Below are 17,052 nucleotides of genomic sequence, written 5' to 3'. Positions count from 1 at the left end.
GTCCTTAGAGGGGTGTATCCTTTTCCTGGAATGTGGGTAAGGAAAGGCAGCGATTTCCTGCCCCTGGAAACTCTGCCCTGGGGCCCGACATTACCAGCCCTTATACCCAAGACTGGAATAGGTTCAAAGCCTATCAGTCACTCACTCTTTAGTGAGAATCAGTTGACCAAGGGGCACCTTGCAGAGCTCCCACTTGCCTGAATGTCCAGGGCCATCAGGCATTGCCCCGGGGAAGCTTCAGAGCGGGAGGGGGGGGCAAAAAAGAACTCCCTAGGGAAGAGGAGTGGGCATCCAGAACCCCCCTCATCTGGGGGGTTACCAAGCACTTTCACTTGGGCTGTCCCCTTCGATCTGCTTGCTTGCTCATTTCGTCTGCGACAGGAAGTTCAGAGGTTAAGTGTCTCATTGAAGTCCTGTGTCAGGGGCTGGGGAGGGGGTGTGTGGCTGTGGCAGCAGAACAAAGATGAAAAGATAAGTCCTGAGATTGGAGACACAGCGCGGACCTCTTGCAATCAACTCATTTGCATCTGGTCTGGGGTCAGCCCCGCCCCCTCCTCTCCCGCGTCCTCGGCCTCTATTATCCGCAGCCGGCCGAAGCAGCGCTGGGCAGGGTGAATCCCTCCGGCTTTCAACAGGTACTCCCAGGGAAGCAGGAGGCCCAGGAGAAGCAGCGGGGTCCGGATGGACGGTCATCCGCCCTCCAACCCTGCCGTCGGTTACCGGGGGCCAGCGTGAAAGTTTCCCCGGAATAAATACTCCGGGTCTAGCATGCCACTCTCCCCACTTTCCCAGCGGATCTCCCGAATTCAGACGAAGCGAGGGCCCGGGGAGCAGGGCGGGAAGGCGGGAAGGCGGGCAGGGGGTGAAGGAGGGGAGCAGGGCAGAGTGGCCCCAGGGCCCCGGAGCGAGGCCTGGATGCCGCACCGCAGGCCGAGCCCGAGGCCGGGAGGAGGCGAGGGGCAGCCCGCCGGAGGAGACGTGCCTTCTCGGCGGCCGCCACGGCAGCGGTGGCGGCGGCGACTGGAGACTGGCGGGGAGGAGGTCTGGGGAGGGGAGGGAGCGCGGGGGAGAGGGAGGGACGGAGCGGTGGCTGGGAGGTGGGGCCGGCGGGCTGGCGGGCGGGCGCGCGGCTGCAGCTGCCGCCGGCGTCTCGGGGGCTCCAGGCTGCGGGGCGGACGCAGCGCCGAGCGATCCACAGCGGAGCCGCGCGAGGCCGCCCGAGCCCCGGCCCCGAGCCCCGAGTCAGCGCCGCCGCCGCCTCGCGCCAGCCGGTCCGCGGACACGCCGCCGCCGCCGCCGCCACCGCCGGGAAGGCAGCCGGCGCCGAGCAAGTTGCGAGCGCGCCTCTCCGCCCGGGGAAAGTTTCCCCCGCGGCCGCCGGCGGGAGTTGGCGCGGGGTCCGGCTGCTGCTGCTGGAAGGTAGGGGGCTCCGCACCTCCGCGCCCTCCGTGCGCCCTGCGGCTGCGCCCCGGAGGACTTGGAGACCCCGGGCGCGCTCCCCCCGGCGACTGTTGGGCACGGTCGGGGGTGGGGATGGAACGGGGGAGGGATCCCAGAACGGTCCCGGCGAAGCCCAGAGACCAAGTTCTACTTAAACTAGCCTGGGGAGGGGGCAGGGGAGACGTGCTCGGCCAGATCCCCGCCCCGGATCCTTGCCCCGATCCCTGCCCCGAATCCGCGGGCTAGAGGCTTCCCCCCAGACAGGTGCAGTCCCAGTCGGCGCTGGGCGCTCTGGGTGGGTGAGTGGGGGGCGTCGGGAGGATGGCGGGGGGTAGCAGGTGTGGTTAACAAGGTTGGGGTCTCAGCGGGGGCTGCGCCCCGAGGGCGGGGGTGCGCACCAGGCTACTCTGTAGGAGGTCAGGTAGAGACTAGGGATTAGGAGCGAGGATCCGGGCCGGCAGGATTGTCGGGCCCAGCCAGGGCACCGAGGGAGGGCCGCCTTTGGGGTCCCAGCAGCCGGGCGGGGCGGGCGGGGCAGGGGCGCCACGCTTTCCTCCCGGGTCCCCCTTATCCCGTACGCGGTGTGCATGGTTTGGGGAAGCGAAGCGGAGACTCCGTGGGTGCTCGGTGGGTCCGAGCCTCTCTGGCACGTCCAGATTTAGGGCGTATAATAGGAGTCCTCTGGGAGGGTTGCTTGGCTCGGGTGGGCTCGCGCCCGCTTTGGATCCCCGATAGATTGAGGTGAGTTGGCGCCCGCCAGGGGGAGCCCTTCCCCGGCCCTTTCACCCACAGGCAGGCGAGTTCTGGTTCCTGCGAGACCAATGCACCGAAATCCAGGACCTACAACCACAGACCCTCCAACACGCGCAGGGCTCCCACGCGGAGGAGCCCCCCCCCCCCCTGCCCCGGCGGACGGCGGGGGAGAGGCCCGAGCGTGAAGCTGGGGTGCACCGTGTGCGGGAAAGCTTGGTAGTCAGGAGGTGGCTTTTCTTGGGGAGCAGGCAAGGTGTATGGGTGAATAAAAAATTCACCCCCAGAAAAACAACAACGAGAGAAACTTTAACAGCGAATTGGTGTAGAGAAAGGGGATGAGAGGATCAACTTGTCGAGGTTTCTTTGGGGTCTGCCGCCCAAATTGCTGAATGTACCCTTCTTGTAAAAGTTGTACCTTTGTTTCCTGGATGTGGCCAGATGGTGTGGGCTGGATGATGGTCTTGGGATACCCCTCTCATCCATCCTCTCCCTGGGCACAAGTAAGCTGGCAGGCACAGGACCCGGGGCATGAGGGCCCCTTAAGGATGTCAGCAGTCCGTGCTGAAGTGGTGGATTTCTCAGAAGGGGACCAGCGTCCCTCCACTCTTGGGTCTGGGTCTGCAGGCCACGTTCATCCGGTCACTTCACAGCTGTTAGTGGACACTGCGGTGTGTCCCGTTTTCTGACCTCAGGGCCCCCCGGGAGCGGAGTCTGTGAATCTGTGTCGCGGCCTTGGGAAGCAGGACTGTTGCGGACATCTCTGAAGAGCATCAGCTTTGTCCTGTTAGGGGCTGCTCGACACTGAACGCGGACTGAAGTGCTCCTCTTTCTCTTTAATTTCCTCCCTCCTCCCTGCACCCCAAGAGAGGACAAATGAGCAGATCAGAGACTGGGCAGTGGCCTCATAGTGGCCGTGGGAAGTTTTCATGTGTCTCTTGGCTAGCAATGTGTGCTCCCTGGACAGCCCCTCCCCCTCCCGTGTCCCCTGCAAAGGTGATGGAAATGGGGGCAGTCCCCGAAAGAGAGTTAGTTGAGGCTCCTGGCTTTCCATACAGCCCACCACATGTTTTTGCTGGATGTTACCAAAATGCTGTAGGGCCGAGGTGCCATAAAGAAAGATCAGCATGATTTTTGTTTTGAACAGAAGGGGTGGGAGGAGGAGACAGAGGAAAGGGTGGAGAGGCCCGATGGATGTCTCTGGATACGTCTTCAAGACATTCCACGGGGCCCGAAAACAAAAGGAGTTTTGGGTCGTGTTTTGTTTTTAGTGGCTCTTATTTCTCTGCCGGGGAAAGCCTGCCCAGCACAGCCCTGACCCTGGGACCTGGGTGTGAGCACGGGACCCCTGAGGGCCGGCAGCTCCTGTGTTGTACCCCTTCTTTCTGTCCCCCACCCACGGCCCACCCCACCTGCCCTAAGGAGAGGAGGGAATTGAGACCCCAGGGCCGCTGGTGTTTGCGTTTGGGTAGCATATCACGTGTGGACCCGCTGTAAACTCCCAAGATCTCTGATTCAGCAAAATTTCAAGTCTTGGAAATTCAGTCTCCTTATCTCCCTGTCCCTAAATCCATTCCAACACTGGCCCTCAGGACATCTTTACCCGACCCCAAGGCTGAAATGGCAGTCTATCGGGGCACTTTCTAGAAGCAGAAGTTCCTCTGGAGTTAGAGTTAGGATACTTTGGGTCATCTAGGAAGTATTCCCTCCTCCTTTAAAAAATTCCACGTCAGGGCGCCTGGGTGGCTCAGTCGTTAAGCGTCTGCCTTCGGCTCAGGTCATGATCCCAGGGTCCTGGGATCGAGTCCCGCGTCGGGCTCCCTGCTCAGCGGGAAGCCTGCTTCTCCCTCTCCCACTCCCCCTGCTTGTGTTCCTGCTCTTGCTGTCTCTCTCTGTGAAATAAATAAAAAAATATATATATAAATAAGTATATAATATATATATTTATATATATATATAAATAAATAAATAAAAATAAAAAATAAAAAATTCCACATCAGCCTAGAAAGAGCTACCAAGTTACTGGATGAGGTTTTAGTGGCGTGGGGGTGGGCTGGGACACAGGGTGCTGGGCGAGACGGGAGGGGAAGGGGTGTTGAGGTAAGGAATTATGGCAGGGATTTGTGGGAGGGGGTAAGGAGGGGAAGAAACAGCAAGGTTTGGGGGCTCGGTGGGGGCTCCTTTAAAATCTACCTTTTCTGGATCCGCAGTGCGGTTTGGGGTGAGTCACTTTCGGCCTTGAATCTGCTTCCCCAGTCTGTAAACTGAACATGTTGGCCCAAGAGATCTGGGTGGGCTTGTAGCTTAAAGGCAGGAGGGTATAACCTTTTAGGGAAGCAGGCAGCCCTTGCTCTGCCTTGAGTCCAGCGGAGGGCACCTCTCCCGCTGTCTTGCCCCACCCCGCCCCACCCCTGCACAACAAAATGAGCCAGGTTTCCGTCCCCCATCGGACTGCTGTTTTGGACAGAGAGGGTAATGTCGGTGACCAGGGCTTGCTGGGAGCCCCAAGTCTGTCTGCAAGCTCACACGGTGCGTTTCTCTGGTTGTGTGTCTAGCCCTCACTCCCCTTCCCTGAGGAGAGCACATGTTGGTGGCTGGGCCGCCCCTCTGAGGGACCCCTCTTTCCAGAAGGCTGCTCTTCTGGCCTATTTCATCAGTGCAGAGAAGGAAAATCAGGAACATTTGTTCATGCTCAGCTGGTACACGGCAGAGGGAGGGGGGCCTTGGAAACCAGCACTTCGGTCCCCCGGAGCAGATGATCGGTCGATCGGGTATTTCTGCAACCTGATGCCATGGAGCAAACCTGGCAGCTTGGATTCCTCCTGCTGCACGGGCTGGCACCTTGGACCTGAATCAGCACTTGGATCCCGCAGCGGGGGGTTGGGGGGGGATGGGTGTGTGTGCAGAGAAGGAGACTCTTTTTGAAAAGAAAGGGTGAAATGATGAGCCCCAGTGTTTGCAGCTAGCAAAGTAGGTCTTTCATGTCAGCCCTGATTATCTTAAGGTCCAGCCCTTGTCCGTTGTCTGCAGCCAAGACTGCTGTTTTAATTAACGGATTGAGCAACTCGGAGATGAGCATAAGCATGTTCACTGGTCCTGCGCGCGCATACATGGACCGAGAGGCAACAGGGGGTGTGGGAAGGTCCGGAACCCTGAGTCCTTAGGAGACTTGTGTTTGAGCCCTGATTCTCTTGCAAATGGAGCTGTGTGACCTCAGGGAGTCACTGCCCCTCTCTGAGCCTGTTTTGCTGTTTCTTTAGCAGCAACATTGTGTGGTGGTTAGGCTGCCCGGGTTTGAATGTCAGTATTCTCCTACAGATTGGCGGTGTGACCTTAGGCCATTCAGCCTCTGGTGCCTCAGTTTCCTGATCTGCAAAACGGGACGAATCATAGCTCATCAGATTTTTTTGTGACGACTCAGTGAGCTAGAACATGTGGAACACTTAGGACAGTGCCCTGCATGCGGTAGATGCTCAGCAAATGTTCGCTCTCATCACGGTCATTACGTGAAATAGGAGGGGTCAATTTTGATTCTTTCCAGCTCTGATACACTGGGGCTTGGGGTGTGTGTGTGTGTGTGTGTGTGTGCGCGCGCGGGGAAGAGTCGTTGAGAATGGAAGACACGAGTGAATAAAATAAATTGCTTTTTTCCCCTTCCTTTCCCTCCCTCACTGAGGGACGCCCGAGTTAAAACCTTTTGAGTATTCGCACGATAGCCCCATCCCCATGGCAGGAAGCCCAGTGTGACGTCACTGAAAATCTCCCGGCTTCTGGCACTTGAGGGATGATATTTCCTCCCCTAGTGTTTGCCCATGCTCTCCCTTCTATCCTTTGTTTCCCGCCCTGAACCGTAGTATGAAGACCATATGTGCAGATAATGAGTTTAAGCTGATAAACAATTCCCAGAGTCACCCAAATAAAAGGCTGTCTTGCTAGAAGACACTTGCGACTTTAAAAAGAAATAACCTGACTTCTCTGCTCTGTTGCATTATGTCGGGCCGGCCCTGCTTCCCTCTTTGTCTTCTGCCCCTTGGTCGGCTGCGGACACGTGGGCCGGGCCAGTGTATGTTCTGGGCTTTATGGGCCCCCGGCTGGGGGCAGCCTCCTCCCGCTGCCCCTCTGCCTCACCCCCTCCGGCAAGGCTGGTGCCCTGAGCCCTCCCAGGGATGATCTTCGTGGTGGGTCATGTTGTGGGCATGCTCAACAAAGGCCAGCAGCGAGACAACGCTTCATCCCATCTGCACCCATGAGGCTGGTTCAGATCTCGTCCCCATTTTACAGCTGTTAAAGTGAGGCTCCGAAAAATCAAGCGAGAAAGTGGTGGTACTGGGATTTGGACCTAGGTCGATCTGTTTGCCCATCCAGGGCTCTAAACCCCTGTGTGATATTTCCTCCTCGTGTACTAAATCAGACAGTACCTCCTGTGAGCCCCAAAGCCCCAGGAATGATGGCTTTGAGATCCCGTCAGGCCCTGTCCTCCCTGCTTTTGCTCGGCTCCCAGGCTCAGTGCCTGAAGAGATTCCTTCTTTTCTCCTGCATCGATTTCTCAGCCAGGACGCTGAGGGGGAGGAGTTTTGGGCGCCAGAGCTGCTTCCAGGAGCGCAGTGACCTTACTGAGCAACAACAGGTTGTTAGCGGAAGAGGATGCGTGTTGGAGTCACAGATGTGAATTAGAACCCTGTTTTTGGGTGCCTGGGTGGCTCAGATGGTTAAGCGTCTGCCTTCGGCTCAGGTCATGATCCTAGAGTCCTGGGATCGAGTCCCGCATCGGGCTCCCTGCTCCTTGGGAGCCTGCTTCTCCCTCTGCCTCTCTCTCTCTCTCTCTCTCTGTCTCTCATGAATAAATGAATAAAATCTTAAAAAAAAAAAAGAACCCTGTTTTTGCCACCGACTGGCTTTATGGCCTTGGTTTCCCTATCTGTGAAAAGCAGAATAGCCGCAATGTAGCAATGACACCACTCAGCTAAGTATCAGCTGCCGCCGCAGAGGACTCCAGACTCCCGGTGGCTTAACACCGCGGGTGTAATTCCTGCTCACACAACTGGTCTGGGGCGGATCTCTGCTCCACCGGGTTACTCAGGGACCCAGGCGGATGGTGACTTCACCCTCTCCATGGCTGCACCCTCTGGAATATATGGCACCCCTAGTTACAGCCGAGGGGCAGAGAGAGGTGGGAAAGGCACTCTGACACCCAGCTGCCTCAGCCAGAAGGTGACCCCCATCACACCAGCTCCAGTGCATTGGTCAGAACTGTCACGTGGCCCCCAGCCAGCTGCGAGGGAGGCTGGAAATGCCGGGAAGTGCATGAAGATTTGCTGAGCACTAACTCTGCATTTACATTTCCCAAAGAGAGTACTTTGAGGATTAATTGAGATGATGCATTTAAAGCTTCTAGCATAGACCTAGTATGTAGTCAGCCCATAAAACATAGACACTTCCGTTCCCTAAGAATCCATGGTATGCTTTGCTCTTTATAGATTTCAGACTGTGTACATGGAAGTGATCACAGGGCAGATCGTATAGTGTCCATAATACAGTGGAGGGAGCTTGCACACACAGGAGCCGAGGGACTTACAAGTGAGGACACAGCAAGGACACTAAGCTGGGCCATTGACCTTCATTCAGCCCAGCGCACCCATGGCCTCCTTTGGCTTACTGAAATTTACTGCCCTGCGCACTTCCAGGATCTTCCAGAACCTACCTCTGATATCTCCTCCTCCCATGTGCTAATGGCATGGAGGGGAGACTTCAAGACCTATCTGGATGCTGAGGGAAAAGTGTAGGGGTATGAGGTGAGAGAAACCATAGTTGTAGGTATTCACAGTCAAATCTGTGGGCATTTGCCCCCCCCCCCCCACTCCCACTGCTTTGGGAGTTACTTTGGAGTTCTTTTTTTTTTTTTAAGATTTTATTTATTTATTTGACAGAGAGAGACACAGCGAGAGAGGGAACACAAGCAGGGGGAGTGAGAGAGGGAGAAGAGAAGCAGGCTTCCCGCTGAGCAGGGAGCCCGATGTAGGGCTTGATCCCAGGACACTGGGATCATGACCTGAGCCGAAGGCAGACGCTTAACGACTGAGCCACCCAGGCGCCCCTACTTTGGAGTTCTTAAGCTTTGGAGCATGCCCCCCTCCCTATGACATACAGAGTTACCTGTGGTTCCTGTCCCATCTGTGCAGCTCTGTGCTGGCCCTTTTGCTCTTTGTGGGATTGGGCAGGGAACAAGAAGGAGGGCCTCCAGCCCTGATTTTCTGCCGGCAGGAAGATGGTCAGACCCAGGTTGGAATCCTGACCCTTCCACTTAGTGCTTGTTCATTTTTCTGAGCCTCAGTTTTCTTGTCTGCAAAATGGGCAGCATACGGGAAGCTGTAAGGCTAGTCAAGCCCTGGTGCATAGTAGGTGTCAACATGTTTGCATATCTCTTGTCTGCCACTTGAGTAAGAAGGAAGAGATGCCTTTGCCAAGCACCAGCACCCGAGGAGAGGCTAGAAGTGGGCCTAGCACCCCGGCCTGTAACTCTTACCTCTTGGATGTGGAGGCACTTCACCGCCCCCGCGCCCCCCCCCCCCCCCATAGCCTCAGCCTCTGCTCTCCTGTTGAACTAACACGGCTTCCATTGGAAATGGGAGAAGAATTTGAAGCTCTGGCCCTTGGATCTGGGCCTGTCTTTTGGAGTCTAATTACCACGTGGGTGGTGTGGGGCCCGGGGTGCTGCTGGGCACCCCCTCCCGTGTTGCTGCCTTTCTGGCAGTGCTCTCCCTGGCAGGTCTGCTCCCTCTGGCAATGTGCCTCAGCCTCCTGGGGGATGAGCACCCCCCCACCCGCCCACCACCTGGTGCCTGACATTTCGGGCTGCCTCCAGCAGAGCAGGCCCGGGCGCTCCTTTGCTGAGGCTTTTAGCCTGTAGGGGAATGAAGCACTTCTCCAGCCAAAACATAAACACCTCCAGAATAATGGGGATTAACTGTCCCCCTCAAAGGAATAGCCAGTGGGCTGGACACCGGAGTGCAAGGGTCTTTGGTTAGGAAGAGAGCCGTTCCTCCAGACAGGATTTTGAGAGCCCCCCCCCACCCCGCCGGGGCATGGTGGATGCTTGCACCTGGGGGCTGAGGAGAGTGGGCTTCTGCCACAGCTGCCACCAAGATGCTAGGGAGGCAGGCTGTCTCCTGCCTCTCTGAGAAGCACTGGCGGGCGTGCAGGCCACTGAGGCCCGGGAGCTGGGCATCGGGGGGCCCCTCAAACACCCCTCATTCACTCTTGCCCCCTGACCTCACTTCAGCAGCCTCTGCCACCTGAAACACTTGGAGTAGGGCCTTGGAGCAGCTCGAAAGCCCTAGAGGTGTCTGGTTTCCCAGGGCTGCCATGACAAGGGGCCACAATTGGGAGCTGGAAGCAACAGACATTTCTTTGCTCCCAGTTCGGGAGGCTAAAAGCCCGGAATTAAGGTATTGGCAGGGCTCTAGGAGGGGGTCCTTCCTTGTTCCTCCTTAGCTTCTGGTGGCTGTCGGCAATCCTTGGTGTCCCTTGGCTCATGGATAGGACCCAGTGTCTGCTCCTTTCATCACATGGTGTTCCCCTGCGTCCGTCTTTGCTCTCCTTATGAACACACCAGTCCTACTGGATTAGGGCCTAAGGACCTCATCCTAACTTGATTACATCTGGAAAGACCCTATTTCCGAATAGGGACACATTTGCAGGTACCAGGGGTTAGGACTTCCACATATCTTTTTGGGGGTACACCATCCAACCCATAATAAGTGGGTACTAGGATTGCCCCATTTTACACCCACGAGGTGAAAGAATTGGCCCAGGTTCCTATAACTATACCCCTGGCAAGTGATTGGTAAATTGGTCTTGGTACATTTGCGTTTTCTGAGCAATAAGGTGGGGATTTATAGCCACCTTCTAGCCCAGCGAGGAGCGGAGAGGAGGTAAATGTTTGCATTAAAGCACACTTAGTCCGCAGCTAAGCACCTGTCAGGTGCTGCTGTCCGGACAGGTGTGGTGTCCGGTCTGGATTGAAGGAACATGGACATACGTGAATTGTAACCAGCTGCAGGTAGGATGTTTTCTAGAAATAACGATTTGAAATGACTGAATGAAAGGCGCCACTGACGTTCTTCCAACCCACCTTTCTGGAGTCTCGTCGGTCCTTTCCATCTTCTCCGACATTAAGAATTGCCTGTTGAGACGAATCGTCCGTGCTTGCTATTTATCCTGGGCTCCGTTACGTGCCAGAAGTCACTGTGACTTTGGCAAGTTGGGCTCTTCTCCCCAGGGGCAACGTCTGGGCCTCTCTGCTTGAGGGGGATGCCTAGGGGGGCCTAAGCAGACAGCTCTGGGCTCCAGAGCCCATCCCAGAGGAGCCCCAGAGGGTTTGGGGGTTCCACTGATGCGGTTGAGGGTTCACATACGCAGCCTGGTCCCCATGCAGTGAAGGCAGAAGAGACAACATGCAATCAGAGGTTGGGAGTCCAGCTTCTGAACATAAGGGCCTGGGTTCAAATCCCAAATCAGTCACATACCATGGCCTTCGTTTGGCCTTTGACAAATTACTTAACTTTTCTGTGTCACCATTTCACCTCCCAGAGTTTTAGGAAGATTAAAATACACAAATGTATCTCTGAGGATTGAATGTGACACTTCAAAAGGATTCAGTGAATGCTAGAACTATTCTAGGTATTTTATTGTTTGTTTCCGTCAATAGAATAAAGGCGGAGACCGCACAGGGTGTAGCTCGGTGCCTGGGGTTGAATCAATGCTCAATATGTACCTGCTGAATGAACGAGTGAATGAGGGACTTCTTCGTGCCAGCATTTTTGTGATCACACCCTTCCTTGTTATGCCCTGAGGCCTCTCTCCATATGCCCCTTGGGGGCACCGAAGATACAACAGGAACAAACCCAGCGGGGAGCCTTGGGTGCCATGGAAAGCTCAGGAAAGCCACTTATGTCTGGGAGCAGGGGCAGCACGGGCCTCCTCATGGAGTCAAGCACAAGTTGAAGCTTGGAGAAGGGGAGATGGGGAGACACTGGGGAAGGGAAGCCTGGAAGGTTGTGGTCGCCGCAGGAGGTGGCCACATTTACAGTATCGAGTGTTCCCATGGCAACCAGAGACACTGCCCCATGTCCCCCCACCCACCAGACCAGTTTTTTTTTTTTTTTTTTAGGTAAACTGTACCTCCAACAAGGGGCTCGAACTTACGACCCTGAGATCAGGAGTCAAACGTTCTACCAACTGAGCCGGCCAGGTGCCCCTCCTCCAGGATTTTTACCTAACAGGTGCACCCCACTCGAGGCAGCCCGGATCTGTGAAAATGCCAGCTGGATCAGGGGGCCCTCATTCAATTTCCAGACAGATTAGTTCTCGGATTCCCACTGCCTCCTACTGCCTTAAAAATAAAACTCAATTTACGGAAGCTTGACTTGCACACTGTTAGGAAAAACATCTGTTGTGCAACGTGATCACGTTGGCCACCTTGCTTGTGACCCTTCAGTGGATTCTTAATTGTGTTCAAAGGCTTTCTCACAGCCCCTGCCCCCTCCGACCCCAAGCCTGCCTCTCTGCTCCAGCCCACCTGCCCCCTTGCTTCCTTCCGTTACCCCCGCTTGCAACAGGGCCCCTCTGCAGGCACTGCCCCCTCCCTGCAATGCCTTTTCCTCCCTCTTTAGCTACCAGACTCCTCCTCATCCTTTGGAACCCAGCCCCTGCATCACCTCCTCTAGAAAGCCCTCCTTGATTCCTGCGTGGGCCAAATTCTCTTCCTGTTGCCTCGGATCGGGCCATTGTTGACTTTGTCCCTGTGCTTCTTTAATGTCTGCCTCCCCCACTCTAGTGCAAGCCCCAGAGGGCAGGGACCATCTCCCCCCACCCTGCCCCCCTCCCCCCAACCCAGACCGCGGGCACAGGCCTGGGTAGATGGCAGGTGCTCAGGAGGCACCTCTCTTCATTTTCTCCTCTGCAGGCCAGTCTTTTTTCAGGTTGTTTTGGGTCATGAGCACAGCTAATGCGTATCGATCACTTGCAGTGTGCCAGGCGCTCATTGATCAGGTGATCAGGTCTGATGTCATCCGATAGAGTCATGGTTTACAGTCCCAGCTCTACCCCTTACTAGCTCCACAGCCTTGGGCAAATTACTCAGCCCCTCTGTGCCTCATCGTCTCACCCATAAAATGGGACTAAAAATAACACCTAATTTATTGAGTTGTTGTGAGGATTAAATCAATTGATTCATGTCAAATTTATTTTCTCCGTTTGGGAGGCTAGAAGTTCATGACCAAGGTGTCAGCTGGTTGGGTTCGTTCTGAGGTCTCTCTCCTTGGCTTGCCGATGGCTGCCTTCCGGTGTCCTCACGTGGCCTTTCCTCTGCGAGTGTGCCTCCCGGGAGACCAGATCTCTTCGTGTCCCGGCTCTGGTCAGACTGGATTAAGACCCACCCCACCGGTCTCACAGTAACTTCATTACCATTTTAAAGACCCTATCTCCCAATACAATCACATTCGGTGGTACTGGGGGTTAGGGCTTCAACCCATGAATTTGGGGGAGCACAGTTTAGCCCATAACACCTTCCAATTCAGTATTATGATTGTCCCCATTTTATGGCCGAGGAAACTGGGGCACAGAGAGGTTAGGTCACTAGCCCGAGGTCACACAGCTGGTAAGCACAGGTGCAGAAATGCAAAGCCAGGCGATGTGAGCCGCCAGCCCACTCATGCCGTAGATGGTCTGTTTCCCGGCTGTGCTCCTCCGGGGGACACCGGGGTCTTGCCTACTGGAGCCAGCCTGTGTCTCAGCAGCCAGAGTGGGGAGGATAGCAGGATCCAGGGGTCTCAGAGGTCTCTCACTTGGCCCGTTGTGCCCTTCCAGCCCATGGCTGCTGCCAAACCTATGCCGGCATGGGGACCTGCCCTCCTGTTCCCAGGCTAAGAGAGAGGTCAAGGCCATGAAGGGGTGGGAAGGAAGTGAGAGGGTCTCAGGAAGGGAGGGCGAGTATCAATCCCGGGGTTTTCTCCCTCTCCCTAGTTCATTGATCTGATTTTCCAGGAGCTCTCGGAAGCTCTTTGAAGATAGTCACGTTTTACTGGTGAAAGGGGAAAATCATCAGAGTCAACATAATAAGAGAATAACAACTGGAACGAAGGTATATTCCGTGGAAACCAACTCTCAGTCTTAACCCAGGCCCCTCACTTGGAGACCACCAGGTCACTAGCTTCTTGCCTCTCTGGAATTGTTCGCTAGGTGAATGGGCACGTGTGTGTACACAGCACCCTCCATCACGTGTCCCCGGGGGCGCTCCGTCCCTGGGGCTCTGCATCCCTCACTGCCTTGTCTTAGCTGGGTGGCTCTCAAAGCAGACCCTGGGCAAAGATTTGGGTGCAAATCATTTATGTATGAGGTTGGCCCCAGAAAGGGGAGTGGGCAGGGAGGGGAGGAGAGTCGATAAAAGATGTGCTGGGTAGCCCACCGATGGGGGCCACCGGGGACCCTCCCAGTGACTGTGGGAGCACACTTGCCATCATCCCAGCTAGCGGTCACCAACGTCTGTCTCTCATCGGTGGAGGGTTCCTCCTAGGACACCAGCTTCTGGAGACTTCCAGCCTGCCTTCAGGCCAAGAGATAGAAGGGGGTGCTTGAAGAGGGGCCGCCGGAGTGAACAGAACTGTTCCCTGAGCTGTAGAGAGTTTCCAGGCTGGACCATGGGCGTATGGGAGAGGCACGGGTCACGCGTCTGCCCTTTCCCTTGTCCCTCTGTGGTGGAGGCCTTCTATCCCACTGCACCAGTAGCCATGATGCTTTTGCCTGACTCCCCAGTGATGAACAGAAAGGGTCCTCTCACGCCCCCCCCTTTCCTGATGCCCCACCAAGTGGACAATCTGTGGGGACCACCTGTTGTGGCATGGCCAGCTGGGTCGATGGCCATCTCTTCTCCCCCATAGTTGCTTGGCCCTCTCTGGCCTCTTCCTGCCCCCGGCCCTCCCCCACTTGGTCCCCACAGATGTCATTGTGACGCTTTCCTCTCCCGGGGCCCAGGGGCCCAGGTTAGGTGGGGTCTGTGGAAGAGCCCTGGGCCCTTTGGGTAGGACCTGTGGGAGGGAGGCCAGCAGGTCTGACAGAGGGTGATTTCCACCTTCCCCCAGGGTTGGATGAGGCCATCCGTGGCAGATCAAAGGGCTTTTTGTTGTTGTTTTATTTTCTTTTCCAGCGGCTTCTTGCTGGGGAAGTGGGCTGAGGAGCCAAGGCAAAGAGAGAGACCTCTGAAGCCATTGCCTGCTCGCTTGCTCTGGGAGAGGCTGGATGAGCTGGAGGTCCCGCTGCAGAGGGGCTGGAGCTGGGGCGACAGGTGGGAGCTGCCCAGGGCTCTTCCCCCATCATCTGGCCCAGAGACCAGATGAGGACACTGGGGGCCGAGTTCAGAGCCTCATGCATCTCAGGAGACCTTGGAATGTGGTATTGCCATGAAAGGGGGGTGCAGGGTGGGGGCACCAGGAGCTCTGGACTGAAGAGACAGGGAGAGCACTGTACTGGGAGTCCAGAGTCAGAGCCTGAGGTCTAGTCCTGCTTTGGCTCCAACCAGCCCTCCGTCCCACCGTGGACTTCTGACATCTCATCCACATGCTGGGGAGTGGGTGCTGCTTTTTTCTGGGTCTTCCTCCGACTCGACACTCTCCTCTCAGAGTCTCCAGCGGGGAATATGACCCAAAAGCCTCAAATCCCCTGGAGAAAAGCACTCAGGAAGCCCAGGCGTGGTTGTTGATGGAAGTGGGGTGTTGTTTAAATAAATTAAGAGCGAAAGAGGAAAATCCATCAGCATTATTTTCAATAGCTGGGATGATATGCATAACATTCCCTTCCTTTCATTTGATAATTTTTCCTTCTCAAAGTAGTTTGAAGAAAGAAAGTGTCTGATGCTTTGCTACACAATGAGCTCAAATAAAAATATTCTTTTGAAAAAGTGGTTGCTATGTAATCGAATTTAAATAATGGGCAATTTTTGTTTCTAAGTAGCCCACCCGCTCACAAAGGTCTGCTCAAACCTATTTGAGAGGTACATGGGTGTGCAGAGAGAAAAAGAGCTCGCTGATAGAATCTTTTTGGCAAAACAATAATAATGCTAATAATATATTTGAAGTTGTGTGTATGAGTTCACGCACGTCTGCTGAGTCGGAATGTACGGGATTAAAATTAACCACTCTTTTGGAAGGAAGAGTTCCAAAGGCAGCCGTGGCGTCCAAGTGGCATTTGAACGGGGGCTGTCTGTGTGAGTGTATGGCATTCTGACTTCCAGGTCCCCTAGATCTGAGTTCAGATCCCGACCCTCAGCCGCTGCATGATCATTGGTAAGCTTTTTATCCTAACTGAGCCTCTGTTTTCTCATCTGGGAAAAAGGCCACGACACAGGCCCGATCAGGTGCCTCACCTGGCACTGGGTGTGGGGCGACCTGCCACGTGGGCCCTTTTCCCTTCCCTTTTCTCTCCAGGAGCGCAGCAGAATTTTTCCAGGTACACACCGGACCCACATACGTGATCCCATTTGATGCCCAGTCAATCCCAATGGGAGGAGATTTTTTTAATACCCATTTCATGGAAGAAGGGAAGCCCGAGGTGGGATTATGGAATTCCAGAGATGGCGCAGTCGATGGAGGGAATATGAGAGAAGGGAGGGATTGTCTGAGCCATCCCGCAAGGCCTGGCCTTTCCCATCCCAAGGGCAGTGTTGCTGTGAGGTCTGCAGAATGCAGAAAGGGGCTCCCAGTGTGGCTTGGAGTAGGTGTGCATTCCTTCCTTCTTTCTTTCCTTGTGTGTGCACTAGACTTTTCCTGAAGATTGGAGGCTGAGGGTAGCTAGCCACCCAGGCAGCGCTGTGCAACTGAGTCTCTTCTGGGTCTTCAAGCCCTGAGCCTTACCCACCCCGGGGAACTCTCTGGCTGGAGCTGGGCCCTCCCAAGCTCCTCCCCAGGCTCAGCCTCCCTCTGTCCCTCCTTCTGGGGACACAGGGTTTCTGCTAACTCTCTGTCACACCTGGAGGACCCCCTGCCCCTCGTGCGGGTGACTCAGGTGTGGTAGCCCCCTCTCCAGTGGCCAGCTCACCTCCTTTCCTGTCAGCCCTCTCTGAGGCCTTTTCTAACTGGCCCTGGCCATCCGGCCCTGACACTCCCGAGGCTGCCTAATTCCCAGGCACTGACCTAGGCCTTGGTCCATGGAGCATCCTTAGAAGGCATTGTTCTTAGAGCCCTCCTGTGGGGAGTGGCAGGTCATCTTCTTGGCTTACGTCTGTCTTCTTGTCCCTGCTGTTGGGTAACAGGAGGCTGTGAACAGGAGTAGCTCTCCTCCCCTCCCCCCCCCCCCGACCCAAAGAATTCAGGAGCCCATGATGTGTGTGCGCATACATGTATGTGCTTGTGTGGGCTCTGCAGGGCTTGCACCTACGCCTTATGGCATCACCAAGGGCTGAACAACGATCCCTCGGGATGAGGAGAAACAGGATTGAGTCAAGGCCTGTCCCCGCCGGTTCAGTGGGTAATGGAAAGAGAGCCGTGCGGAGCGGTGGTCAGAGCTGGGGGCCTGGGGTGCAGTCCTCCTGGGTGGATTCCGGCCCTGCCCCTTTCTGGTTTGTGTGACCTCAGGCTGGTTAATCTGATTCTTCCTTCCCGGTCCGTGGAAACTGGCTCCCAGTGGTGCGGTGGGTGGGCAGCTGAAGGAGGCGAGTGGACAGCCATGCTGAGCAGAGCATGGGAGAGCCTGCCTGGGGCTGCGTGCCCACCGCCAGCAGCCAGACCTCAGGAGTTTGGGGAGCGGTGAGCTAGACCTCCAAGAAAGGGGTGCGCCGGAGCTGGGAAGGGTCCCAGCACTGCGGCCATTTCT

The 17,052-nt window shown here is 55.9% G+C and overlaps 1 protein-coding gene across 4 annotated transcripts in view; it reads left to right on the top strand.

The window, feature by feature from the left end:
• The first annotated feature begins 615 nt into the window (after positions 1-615).
• The window catches only part of TSPAN18 (tetraspanin 18), a 180,762-nt gene continuing 164,325 nt past the window's right edge, over positions 616-17,052 (top strand). For 2 of the 4 annotated variants that reach the window (XM_073904716.1, XM_073904718.1), the window contains exon 1: positions 1,255-1,419. The gene's annotated coding sequence lies outside the window, so the exon portion shown is untranslated. Of the gene's footprint in view, positions 636-1,249; positions 1,420-17,052 lie in introns of those variants that run through there. The other 2 variants (XM_073904717.1, XM_073904720.1) reach the window with 2 other exon arrangements.

The sequence above is a fragment of the Callorhinus ursinus genome, unplaced genomic scaffold (genome assembly GCF_003265705.2).
Source record: "Callorhinus ursinus isolate GAN/ISIS: 27379988/994484 unplaced genomic scaffold, GSC_fseal_2.0 scaffold21, whole genome shotgun sequence".
NCBI classification, from domain to species: domain Eukaryota; kingdom Metazoa; phylum Chordata; class Mammalia; order Carnivora; family Otariidae; genus Callorhinus; species Callorhinus ursinus.
Note: the sequence above shows the minus strand (reverse complement) of the source record. Positions and strands in the feature narration are given on the sequence as shown.